The sequence below is a fragment of the Pteropus vampyrus genome, unplaced genomic scaffold (genome assembly GCF_000151845.1).
Source record: "Pteropus vampyrus isolate Shadow unplaced genomic scaffold, Pvam_2.0 Scaffold338, whole genome shotgun sequence".
Classification (NCBI taxonomy): Eukaryota; Metazoa; Chordata; class Mammalia; order Chiroptera; family Pteropodidae; genus Pteropus; species Pteropus vampyrus.
Genome location: NW_011889119.1, coordinates 290,698 through 302,823, shown reverse-complemented (window position 1 = coordinate 302,823; position 12,126 = coordinate 290,698). Strand labels below are relative to the sequence as shown.

Sequence of the window (12,126 nt, the reverse complement as noted above, 5' to 3'; positions counted from 1 at the left end):
ACCCAGTGGCCTTCTGTGCCTCCGGCCCGTGCACATCTGCCTCACGCAGGCCCAGTCCCCGCCCGCAGCCACCGTCGGCTTAGGTGCTTTGCGCTTTGGGACAGTGGCTGCAATTTGTCTCTGCAAGGAGCCAGGTCCCTGGACTGGCAGCAGGCCCCGACGGCCACTCACCTCCATGACCCGACCCGCTCGCCCACAGCCCGTCCAGGCCACAGCTCGGCCGGGCGCTGCCTCTCCTGCTCCCCGGGTGCAGCGCCTGTGGACACCTGGGCTCCATGCTGTGCCCCCTGCCCGGGATGCACTGCGGCCGCCTGCAGAGAAAGTCCGGCAGTACCCGCAGCTCTGCTCCAGCCATACAGGCAGGCGCTTCACTCTGTGTCCCTGCGTCCTGGCCGGTCCCACGCCTGTCCAAAGTCGCCTCCTTGTTGGTGTCCTGGACGGAGCGCTGGTTTGCAGTCACGTGGCCAGCACTGCGCTGGGCTCAGTGTTTGCACCGAATCGGAGGCCGCAGTGACAGGGTAGCTCGGCGGAGTCCTCAGCGATGTCGGGGGGCGTCAGTGGAGTGGGCTGCCCCTCCGAGCCGAGGCGAGTGGGCATCTCTGGCCTGGCACTCCCCGCTGCCTGCGTGCTGCTATGTGGAGTGTCCGCACCTCGGGGTGGCTTCTCCAGGAACCCCGCACCCAGCACGTCACAGTGCTTTGCAGGGTCCTGTGGTGCGCTCAGCACGTCTTATGTGTTACCAGTGAAGTCATATTGTCTCTAGGGCTGCAGTCTGAGCTGTGGGGCCTTCTTCCCTGGACGCTGAGGCAGAGGGGCCAGGAGAGGCCCAGGCCCAGATGAGAGGCCCGGAGTGGAGGCCGTCGGTCAGGGCGCAGAGGCGGTGCCATTAGGGGGGTCCCGGTTCACATGGGCGCTGGTCTGGACGTCAGCGGTTACTTCGGACCGTGTTTCTGGTGGCGAGGCTAGTGGCGTCTACGATCGCGGCCTGCGTGAGGGGAGACAGGCCTTCTAGCCGTCGGGGTGTCTGTGCACAGGAAGCTCGGGCGCCCTGCGGTCACTCACCGCAGTCCAGGGCGGACCCCTCAGGGCGCGTGGCAGACGTCCCGGCTCTAGCGTTCCCTGTGGCTCGTGGAGGGAGGGCCACCCCAGGCCGTCGGGGCCTGTGCCGTCACAGCGTGCTGCACAGTAACGGGCGAGGGGCCTTGTGTCCCGGGCTCACGGCCCGCGGAGTGACGGCTCCTTCCCCACGACCGTGCTGGGGGCACGTTTTAAAGGACGGGGCACCGTGAATAGTTGGCGGCCCCGGTGCTCACTGAAGACCCGCCTGGGGGGCGGGTATCGTGCCCTGTTCTGAACGTGCTCAGACGCCAGCGTCAGAGCCCCCAGGCCTGCTGCTGAGCTGCGCTGCGTGAGCGCGGGACCCCGACAGAGACCGAGTCTGCTGGGCACATCGGGTGCAAATTCGGGTTAAAGTTACGTGAGTGGCGAAAACCCACCGTCTCCGACTTAGGTCGAGCAGACAGCCCAGCGCTGAGTTTTGGTCCTTTGGGGGCCGGGGGCCGGGGTGCACTGGGCTGAATCCAGCCTCCACGCAGGCAGCTCTGCGCTCGCGGCCGCTCCCTGGCCCGTCGCTGTCCCCTCTCCTGTTCCCGTCATCAGCTGGTCAGCGTTCGGGTAGCCCCCGTCTCTCTCCTGTAGATGGGGCGCCTCCCTGAGACACCAGGAAGACTGTGGTCTCAGCTCTGCCCTGTCACCAAGGACAGAGGCTGGGTCGGGGGGCGTCAGACTCTGGTCCCATCTTGTGACCTCAGACAGGTCCCTAAGGCGGTTGGCTCGGTGGCCTCCTGCACAGTGCAGGCAGTGAGGAGGGCTTAGCTGCGCTGTGGCCACGCCTGTGTGGTGTGGCGGTGTCAGCGTCCAGCAGGGGCTCTGGGTTGACTGGCACCGTGGGCCTCTGCGGTGGGCCCCTCCTGGCCACTCTGGGACTGCTCACAGCTGACTTGCACAGAGGTGGCAGGGGGACCTTCAGTTGTGTTTGGGACAAATAAAACCAACCAGAGCCTCAGGCCCTTCCCGCACCTTGGTTTCCAGGAAGCCCTCAGGGCTTGGCTTCTCATTGAACCGTCGGTTTCTGGGGTTCTGTGCCTCTGCCAGCAGCTCCGAGGACAAGGAAGATTCGCTTGCAGGTGTGTGACAGCGGAGTGTGGTGACAGCGGAGTGTGGTGACAGCGGAGTGTGGCGACCGGACGCCTGGCGCTGTCTGCTCTGGGGCTCTAGCTTCCGCCGCCCACGCAAGCGCCTGCATTCTGCCCTGCCTCTGGGTCCTGGGGCTCTGTCCCGCCTGGAGCAGAGGCACAGTCAGACCCCCCTGTACGGCTCCTCCGTCTCTGCCCCCCGCAGCCACACCGCGGTGCAGCGGAAGCCCCTGGCACCGCCCCCGAACCTCGCAGGGGCCACGGCCCGCGCCCCGCAGACTGCAGGGAGGGCGTCGTGCGCTGCCCAGGCTCCCTGCACAGAGGCTGCGGGTGGCGGCTTCGTGCCTGGCCCTCTCCGTCTCACCACCTCGGGACCTCGCTCACAAGCGTGTCTGCGGGTGGCTCAGAAGCGAGGGGACACTGTGGGTGCCTGGCTCCGCCTCTCCTCCTGACGCCGCTGGGTGCCAGGTCCTGGTCCCCGCTCTCTCACACGGACCGATTAGCGACAGTTCTGGGCTCAGCACTGTGTCCCTGGAGAGGACACCGTTCAGGCCTGCCCTTCGTCGGGCCAGAAGTGGCAGAGCCATGGCCACTGATCTCGTCTGTGGAGGGAGCGAGCCGTCCAGAGGTCTGTCGCCAGCTGCAGGTCGTGCTGCCCCCGAAGTCACACCAGTCCCGTCAGGCCGAGCGGCCAAGGCCCAGGCTTTGCTCTTGCTCTCGTCTGTCCCCTCCAGGCCCCTCCTGCTGCACACGCCTCCTGGGCTGAGCCTCACAGGCTGACGTCCCCCGTCCTCTGCTTCTGTCTGTCCCCACCCACTCTGTCCTGTCCTAGGCCACCACGAGGCCCTCCTGTGGCGTGACGAGCACGCTGCTGCTCTGTGCTGTGGGACCCAGTGTTGGCTCCTGAGTTTCATCCTTGGAGACCTCAGGTGCTTCTAGGGTGCCAGTCCCCTCTCAGCCTGTCCTTGACGTGTGCTCTCAGCCTTACCTGACACCCCCTCACCAGCCTGTCCTGCGTGTCACCTGCCTCTTTGCCTTCATTCAGGCCTGTCCTTGGACTTGGGGTGCTTTTTTTTTGTTGAAAACCCTCCTGTCCCTCAGAGTCCCACCCAGCTGATGGGTCTGCTGTGAGTCCTCTGCCGCCGCCAGACAGGAGCTGGCACAGAGGGCGCCAGCTTCCCTCCCGTGCTCGGTGCCGGCCGGCCTTGCACTAGCTTCTTCAATGTGCTTGTCACTCACCCCTCTCGTCCCCACATGCAGATATCACGGCCCCCATGGCAGAGCTGGGGGGACGGGTCGTTTCCCGGAGTCGCTCTGGGAAATGGACAGTGGTGACGCTGTGCCCCGGCCTGAGTCTGAAGCCTTTCCCATGAAGAAGGCGCGTGCTTGCCGTGCGTGTGCGTGTGCGTGTGCATGTTGCGACTTTCAGGTGGGTCCAAGGCCACATCCGCAGCACCTTGGTCTGCTCTGCACAGCTGGGTGCTGGGCCTTGCCTGCCTGGGGGGACCTAGGCGACGCCGTGGGTTTCAGTGTTCTTATTGAGTCGTAACGCGGCGCTTCAGCTCGTGACGGTTGGTGTCTGAAAGGAGATACAGCAGAGCCGTAAGCAGAGTCAGGCTGCGATGCTGAAACTAAGTCGCAAGACAGGCCGTCTGGTGCCAGCCATCTGAGGGCACCCTGACGTGGCCCACCGTGCGACGGGTCCTCATCGGGGGGCATCGTGCATAAACGCTCCCCGTGGCCACGTTTGACGCCAGCTGCCTGCACCCTGGCTCGTCTGCTGCACGCGTGAGCCGTGTGGAGCTGTCGCTGCCGCGTCTTTGTCTTTGCCCGAGGCCTCGAGTAACGGCTTCTCTCTCTCTCTCCACAGAGTCGCAGTGCACGCTGTGCGGGGAGCCGGAAGGTGAGTGTGCGCTGCACCCGCGGGCCACGTGGCGGACGCGGGCGCGGGAGGCCGAGCGCGCCTGCGGCCCTTCGCGGTGCTGGACGGGACGCGGGGGGCGGGGCCGAGCGGGACGGAGCCGGCACCGCGAGGGAAGCGGACGCCACGACCCGGCGGCAGCGCTGCCTGTCCTGTGGGTTTAGGAATTTCAGTTGGTTTTCCCCACGCACACACAACACACGTGTTCGCATGTAGCACGCACGCACACGCACACGGTAACCCGTGTTCATGCATACACACAACGCACACAGGTACGCACACGACACACCCACACAACACAGCACGTGTTCATGCATAACACACACACACGACGCACACATACACGGCACATCACACGGTACAGCACACGTGTGCATGCACAACATGCAGTGCACAACACAAACGCATGCCTGACACGTGCATGCACAGCACACACATGTACACACGACACACACGACACATACACGCATGCACAACACAACACAAACAGTACACATACACACACGTGTGTACACATGGACACTGTTGGGGACAGTCCCCGTGTGCCGTGTGCACCAGAGACACCGGGGCCCTGTGCCCCCATCCAGGTCTCCCCGTCTGCTGTCTGTGGAGGCCGCGTGTGCCGTGCGGAGTGTGGCCGTCAGCGTGCGCGGTCATAAGGAGCAAATCCACGACTCTTGTGCGGAGATGGGTTCCCTCTAGGGTGCTCGCTCAGTGACGGTGCTGGCCCGTTTCTGGGGACGTCACCGTGCTGGGCTCGACTCTGCAGTGGCCTGAGGCTGACCTAGATGGCCATACAGCCTGACCCCTGCCAGCAGTGGGCGGGGCCCGCTGGCCCAGGAGGAGCCTGTGGGCGCAGCCCCTCCAGATGGTGGCCAGAGCCAGCCCGTCCTGGGCGGAGTCCGGGGAGCACTCCCCCGGCTGCCTGCTCTGGTGCGAGGGCCCCATCACACACACTGTCAGCTGGCACATGCTCGTCCTTGTCCTGGGGGCACACCCGTGGTGGCACTCAGGTGAGGCCGACTTGCCCTCTGGCAGACGAAGGCCAGATCTCCAGCCGAGGAGACCCGAGGGCTGGGCCCGTCGGGCTGGGGTGGGTGACTGTCATGGGAGGTGGACAGGGGCAGTGGCGGTCTCCGCGTGCCTGTCCCCCGGGCTCCCCGGCGCCTCTGAAGCTGGTTGCGGTTCAGATTGCAGGAGGGAGCGGGAGGCAGGGTCTGGCAGCCCGGTCCCAGCTGCACTGTGTTTTTGAAACGGCATCACATGAATATTCATGCGTTTTTCAATCGTTTAAGTAATTAGTCTAAGTGAGAGCTGGCTGGGCGCGCTGAGTGGCATCCGAAATCAGCTCTTTTGTTTGGTGATTTCTGTGGCGGCTTCTACCAGTTAACTCACACTCTTGCTCAGAAAGGGTCAGAGCCAGAGGCAGGTGACAACGCAGCCATCGGGGGGGTGTGGTGGCCGTCCCGCCCGGCGAGGGCATCACCGCCCGGCTCCTGCTCCTCTGGCTCAGTCCTCAGGGAGCCCTGAGCAGTCCTTCAGGGCTGAACCAGGGGGGCGGGAAACAGCCGTTTGTGTGTCCGTGCTCACCCTCTGCGGAGCAGCCCGAATGGTCGGCGTTGTCTCAGACGGCGGTGTCTGCCAGCCCCGAGGGTCGGAGCAGAGTTTCGGGGTGCTGGAGACCTCGGCTCTGCACCTGTGGATCCCTACAGTAACGCAGTCCGTTCTTAGAGAACTAAAAACATTAGTCGTATGTAAAATGTGGATCACAGAGTCCGCATGCACACCGCCTACACTTCATGCGCCGCCAGGTTTCTGAAATTTGGAGACCGATTTGATGGGGCGGAATCTTCGCGGGACGCGCTGCTGCTCGTCGGTGTTTTTCTTCCTGCTCAGATTCGTAGCTCATCGGAGTCTGAGTCTTGACTGAGCATCGGGACCGTGGCGGGCCTTCTCGTGAGGCGGATGCATCGAGCCGGCAAGGCCTCCAGTGACCCGTTCCACACAAAAGACAAAAAAAGAAAAAACTTAAAAATTCACTAGTAACAGTCTCGCTTGTTAAAACGATTTGCTATGATAACACAAGGGAGACCGTCTCAATTCGTATCATTTTCCTCATGGTCCCTGGCGCCTTTTAGACGTCAGTGGCAACTGGCTATGATGTAGCAAGGTCACTTGGACCTTCTCTCTCGACGTCACGGGTACCCCAGAGGTTCTGTGTGACGCTGCCCGTCCATTTTGCACAGGGAAGTGTTTTAAGAGTCCCCGAGCCTTTCAAACTGTTCTGACAGGTACACGACACCACCTGCTTTGTAACGAGACCACAGGGACAGTTACAGACATCAAGCGGGACCACAGGTGTCAGTTCCTGGATTTGTCTGTTTACATTTTTTATGGTTCGTTTGTCCTCTGAGCAAGTGGATCCCCTGACATGGGAAGATGGATGATGAAGGTTGCTGAGGGGAACTTACTTGAAATCCACCCAAGGTCATAACGGCATCTTAGATCTATGTTATTTAACCCAATGAAAGTAGGAAATAAAATAAGCTATGAGTATGTAAGTTTGCACAGAGGGATATGCTAGAAAATGTTGGATTGGATTTTACCATGAAAGACTTTTAAGTGAAAGAGGCCTAAAGATTATGACTTCAAAAGAAGTTGACTGTTGGCAGTGACATAAATAGGCACTGGATTATTTGGAAATGTTCTTTGTAGAAATTCCAGTCCAAAAGCAAAATATAGGTTTAAAAAGAAGTTTAAGGTAAAAGATTTTCTTTCTAAATCTTTTTTTTTTTACTCTGATCATTTAAAACACGAATCGCTTACTCCTGTTGGCGTTTCAGACAGACGGACAGGTGGATTGTGTTTTACTGTGAGTGGAAGGGGACCTCACCCGCTCCCCCCACAGCTCGGGAGGAAGGACCGTGGGTGTTGTCCTGCATTTAGTGCCGTCACGTTCCTAGTTTCTTAATGCGGATGTTCAAGGGTCTCCCCGCAGGCTACTGAGCGCTGGAATGTTCCCGAGCTGTTTTCACACCGCCGGGGATGAGTCCTCCCGAGGTTTAAATCCCCCTCCACATCTGGGAAAGCTGAGCATCAGGGATTTAGAAGGGAGCATTTCCACCCCCTCCCCGCCAACCCCGTGCCTGTCCCTGGAAACACGGGCGTCACCTTATCAAATGCAACGGTCCCCTCCGTTTTGAGATCGTACCTTTTTAATGGTATTCTTTGGACAAAACCGGTCTTTTCTGATCACTGTTCTACAAACACACGAAATTGCCGTCTAACACGGAGCAGTGTTTCCAGTGCCTTGTTGAGCTGCAGGGGAAGAAAGAAAGGGCCCCCCACGTCCCGAGAGCTCGGGGGGGGGGGGGGCTTTAACTGCAGGGGGCGGGTGTGCCACTCAGGCAGGCGGAGGCCCCGGGGGGGCAGCTTGGATGTCACTCGAGAAGAGGACTGGAGGACACTGGCCCACGGGAGAACAAAGGGAGAGTGTCCCACTTCCAGGGGCCGGGGTGGGGGCGGGTACGGAGTGACCACCAAGAAGCACACGCGCCAGGCGTGGATGCGAATGTCGAGTCCCCAGGAGGGGAGCCGCGCTGGCCTGCGGGCACTCGCGGGACGGCCCTGCCCTTCACGCCACGCCCGCCCGGCGCCCCGCCGGGCTCTCTGCACGTCTGTCCTGTGCCTTCACGGCAGGTGCCTCCAGCCGACTCCTGGGGCTCTGGTCTGACTGCCAGCACAGGCGACTGCAGCCCCCAAACGTGCTGGAAGGGCCGCCCGCCGTGGGCCCGGTGACCAGACAGCGGGCAGAGGGGCGAGCCGCGCGTGCCACCTGCTGTCTGAGGTGCTTGCGGTCGTGCATCTGTGAATGACAGATGTGCCGGGAGCCCGACTTTGCAAATTTCCACCTTTTTCGGTTATCCAGTATCTGAGAGTCAGGCATTCAGCTGGCGTCGAAACCATTCTCCCTCGTTAATTTGCTTGAGGAATAAATACGTAAATATTTTGTTTTCCTGGTCACCGAGCAGTTGAAATACCAGTTCCAGGTCCATTAGGGTTAGATGAAGTCCCGTCTGCTTTCTCGTCCGTCGCTAACCCTGTGCCTGTGGGTTGTGCTTTGAAGCGTGTGTGGGGGGTGAACGCACACCGAGCACGGGGTCCGGGTGGCAAGGCCCTGGGGACCTTCCCAGCGTCGAAAAGCCGGCTGCCGAGAGCTCACGTGAGGACGGAGCCTGCCGTCCACCTTTGTGGCGGAACATCACCTCTTTGAACGTCAGTCCTTAGTTTTAAACGTGAATATCCCGATATGTGCGTGGGACCGCAGATGTTCCTAGGCCCTGGTGACCCTCAAGCTCCGAGGTGCAGTCAGGCCTCCTGCTCACTGAACTTGAAGTGTCTGCGCAGAGGTCAGAGTCGCAGCTTCCTGTGTGTCGCCCTGTAATGTTCTCTGCACTGGCAAACGTGAGGCCCTCCCGGAGGCTCATCTGACATGGCACCAAGTCCCTGCCTGTGCCTGCGGCCTGTGCGTGCCGCCCCGTCCTGCTCCGATGGCTCTGGGGGGCCCCAGGGATGGGAGGCCGGCAGGTGCGCCGCAGGCTCACGGCTTTGTGTGCCCAGGGCTAGCGTCTGGGGCAGCGCTGTCCTGCCCGTCCCCGCCCGTCCCCGCGTCCTCCTGCCTTTCTCCACGGCGTCCCTGCCCCGTTCGCCCAGCGCTCGGCGAGTCCCAGGGCCGTCCACTTGCAGGAAGGAGGGCTGGAGCGTGCGGCCCGGGGGCGCTCACAGCCCATGCGAGGTTCCACAGTGCTTGGAGAACGTGCTGGAAGGGCCGCCTGCCGTGGGCCCGGTGTCCGTCACGGGTTCCCAGAACAGGCGACGTGAGCCCAGGGCCACAGCGCCCTGGAGTGTTCGCTCAGGTGCTTTGTTTATAGACGTGGGCTGCGTTTCAGGCACTGTTTGTTCTGTTGAGTGACTGACAGAAACAAAAAGCCGTCCGCACCACGACCCTTGTTGTCACCGAGACGTGGTTGTGATTTTGCTTTTCTCTGTTTTGTCTCATTAGCAGCGTGTGAGTGACAAACGATTGAGACCCCACAGCGTTTATCCTTCCAGAATGACCTTGGAAGCAAAGCATTCCAACACAGCCGCCATGTGTCCTCCTCCCGACTTTGTGATCACGTGACCCCGAACTCAAGTTGTGCCCTGGGAAGTGAGCAGAGACGTGACGGATGCTTTGTGTGTGTGCACGAGGCAACCCTTGGTTGATTTGACAGATTGCAATGACTTTGTCAACTTACAGTTCCTTATTTTTTATTTTATTTTTTCCGCCTACGGCACCCGGTCTTCCCAGGCGGTCTCCCATCCAAGTGCTAACCAGGCCCGACCCTGCTCGGCTTCCGAGCGCAGACGGGATCGGGCGTGCTCAGGGTGGCGTGGCCGCAGGCTACGGACACTGTTTTAAAAGCGGGCATCCCCGTGGTCTCGGAACAGAAAGCAGAGTGGACTTGGAACCACGGTGCTGACACAGTCGACCTGACGGTTTTCCGGGTTCACGTGCGTCGCGTGTGGGGAGAGCCAGTGGCTGGTCGCGTCCGCGTCTGGGGCTGCAGAGCGTTGAGGGGAGACTTTTCCTGTGGATGGCTGCGATGCCCGGCCTCCTGCTCCCCTCGCCCTCGTGCGCCTTCTCACGGCACACGCCCGCCGCCCTCCGGCTCGGGTCACAGCCGCCCACGACATGGAGCTTCCCCTGGGAGGGGCCCCATCGGCCAGATGGCTGCTAGCGCGGGCCTTGAGCGTGCAGGCCGGCGCACCAGACGCCCGAGGCGGCTGGCAGCTGGCGGGGACGTGCCACTCCCACTTCAGACCCGGACGCCGAGCAGGGTCCGCGCTGGGCGCCAGGGCCACCCCACAGCACGCCAGGTGCCGTCACCGCGTCAGCGATGGGGGGGACGCACGGTCCCTCGCTCTGCTTCTAAAACCATTTCTGAAGTACAGTCACGTGCCACGTAACGCTGGGGACGTGTTCTGAGCAGCGTGTCGGTAGGCGATTTCCTTGCGTGACGTCACCGGACACCGGCTGTGTGGCGGGCCACCGTCCCCACGAGGCCCGCCGTCAACCACGCCGTCCTGGCGTGTGCGCGCACCGTCTGCTGTTTGGCTCCTGCCAATTTGCAGGAGACAGGCCGTCGGGGGGCAGCGCTGTGGCGCCTTTGCCATCGTGGCGCCCAGCTTCTGGCGACCTGACCTCTGGCCCTCAGGTGGCTGCGCCCAGGACCCCGTGTTTGCACCCACGTCTGCCGCAGGGCGAAGCTTTGGCTCCCAGTGGGGTGTGGTTGCCGGGGCGTCTGCCCGCGCATGAACTCGGTGTCTACGGCGTTGTCGTGTCCTCCTGCTGTTCAGGGGCCCGGTGCCTCGTCCGTAGACGTGTGGCAGAGCAGGCCGCCGGGAACCAGCCTTTCAAAATGCCAAAGCTGTCGTGAGCGGGGGGTTCCTACCGTCAGGCTTATCTCCCACATCGTCATGCATTCCACGGGGGTGAATTTCAGCGCATTATCCGTTACCAGATGAAAAAGTAGTGTCAAGTAAACGACGATAAGTGTGTAAAAGAAAAATAGCATGAAAAGGAAAATTAGGAAAACGAGGAGAGAACTAACCAGGTGTTGGTGCGAATCCAGCTTTCTCCCCGTGAACCCCGCTGCCTCTGCCGCCTTCACCGCAGACGGGGCGGGCGCGGTTTGCAGGGGGCGCATCACACGGGGGCCCCGGTCATCAGCAGCTCCACGGGGCTCTCCAGTCTGCAGCCAGGGCCTGCCCCTCCCTCGGCAGAGACCGAGTGGCCCACCCGTCCCCCGGCGTCCCTGCCCGTGCGGGCCGTGCCAGCGGCTGACACGTGGGCGGAGCGCAGCGGACTCCACAGGGACACAGCAGTGCAGTTAGGCTGACACTGTCACAGGCCAGACAACGCCCCCCCCCAGGCACGTGGCCTCTCACCTCAGAGCGTCTGAGTGGGAGACACGTTTCAGTGGACGGGGCGGTAGGGGAGCAGGGTGACGTTTGCTCGGAGAGGCTCAGGGACCACTGAGCAAAGTGCGAGCCTGCTCGGGTCCTGCCTGGCGGTGAGCTGGGAATCCCTGGTGACACTGAAGAGTGAGCCCCAGTGAGACAGGCCGGCCAGCGGTCAGCCGGGGATCCCAGCCTGGCGGGCCGTGTCCCCGCCGAGCCCCTTGACTGATTATCTGGAGCACCTGACCCAACGCTACCCCGACAAGCACGCCTGGCGTCGCCTTCAGCAGCACACGCAGAGCGATGGCGGTGTTCTCTGCTTTCTCACCTTCCGGAGCGGTTACTACGGAGTCGTGAAGCAGAAACGGGGCGGTGGACATCCCGACGCAAGAAGCGGCTGGAATTTCCTGATTCAGGGTCAGAGATAAGTTGAATGAATTGCTCTCTCCTCAGCTGGCACTTGCATTTAGTGTGATTGGGGCCATCGAAACGCTAAGTCAGTTCGCGCGACCCAGTGCGCAGAGGGGGTCTGTGCCGAGCTAGACGACCAGGGTCTCTAGACAGCTGTCGTCCGGTGGAGACGCAAGAGCACGTACACCCTGTAACCTCCACAGCGCGTTCGCCTGTGTCGCGAAGGTGCCAAAGACGCGTGGTTTCAGCTGTGAGAAGGGGTGACCCAGTGCGAGCATCAGCTGTTGGGGAGGCCTCTGAAGCAGGCGGGCGCTGGACCCTAAGAGCAGAGGCTCAGGGCCCGTGGGGTCGAGGTGTGGGGGACTCGGGGGCTCAGACCGCACGCGGGTGGCCTGTCACACCGCGCTGCTGACTTTCCGTAGTGCCCCACGTGGGGCCATGAGCCGTAGGAGCGTGAACGCAGCCCTGTGGGGCAGAAGCAGGCCTGGCTTCGCCGGGCCCCCCAGCGCTGTGTGGCTATGTGGGGGTCCGGCCACCACGGCCTATGCTGTGGGCCGTGGGCACCTGTGGGCAGTCTCGGCTCGTCGATGCCACGGC

The 12,126-nt window shown here is 62.0% G+C and overlaps 1 protein-coding gene and 1 pseudogene across 1 annotated transcript in view; one reads left to right on the top strand and one right to left on the bottom strand.

Moving 5' to 3' along the window:
* Positions 1-12,126, top strand: part of DLGAP2 (DLG associated protein 2) — a 246,057-nt gene that overhangs the window by 133,764 nt on the left and 100,167 nt on the right. The window contains exon 2 of the mRNA XM_011378432.2: positions 4,066-4,098. The gene's annotated coding sequence lies outside the window, so the exon portion shown is untranslated. The remainder of the gene's footprint in view (positions 1-4,065; positions 4,099-12,126) is intronic.
* On the bottom strand, positions 9,442-9,560 carry LOC111730891 (annotated as a pseudogene).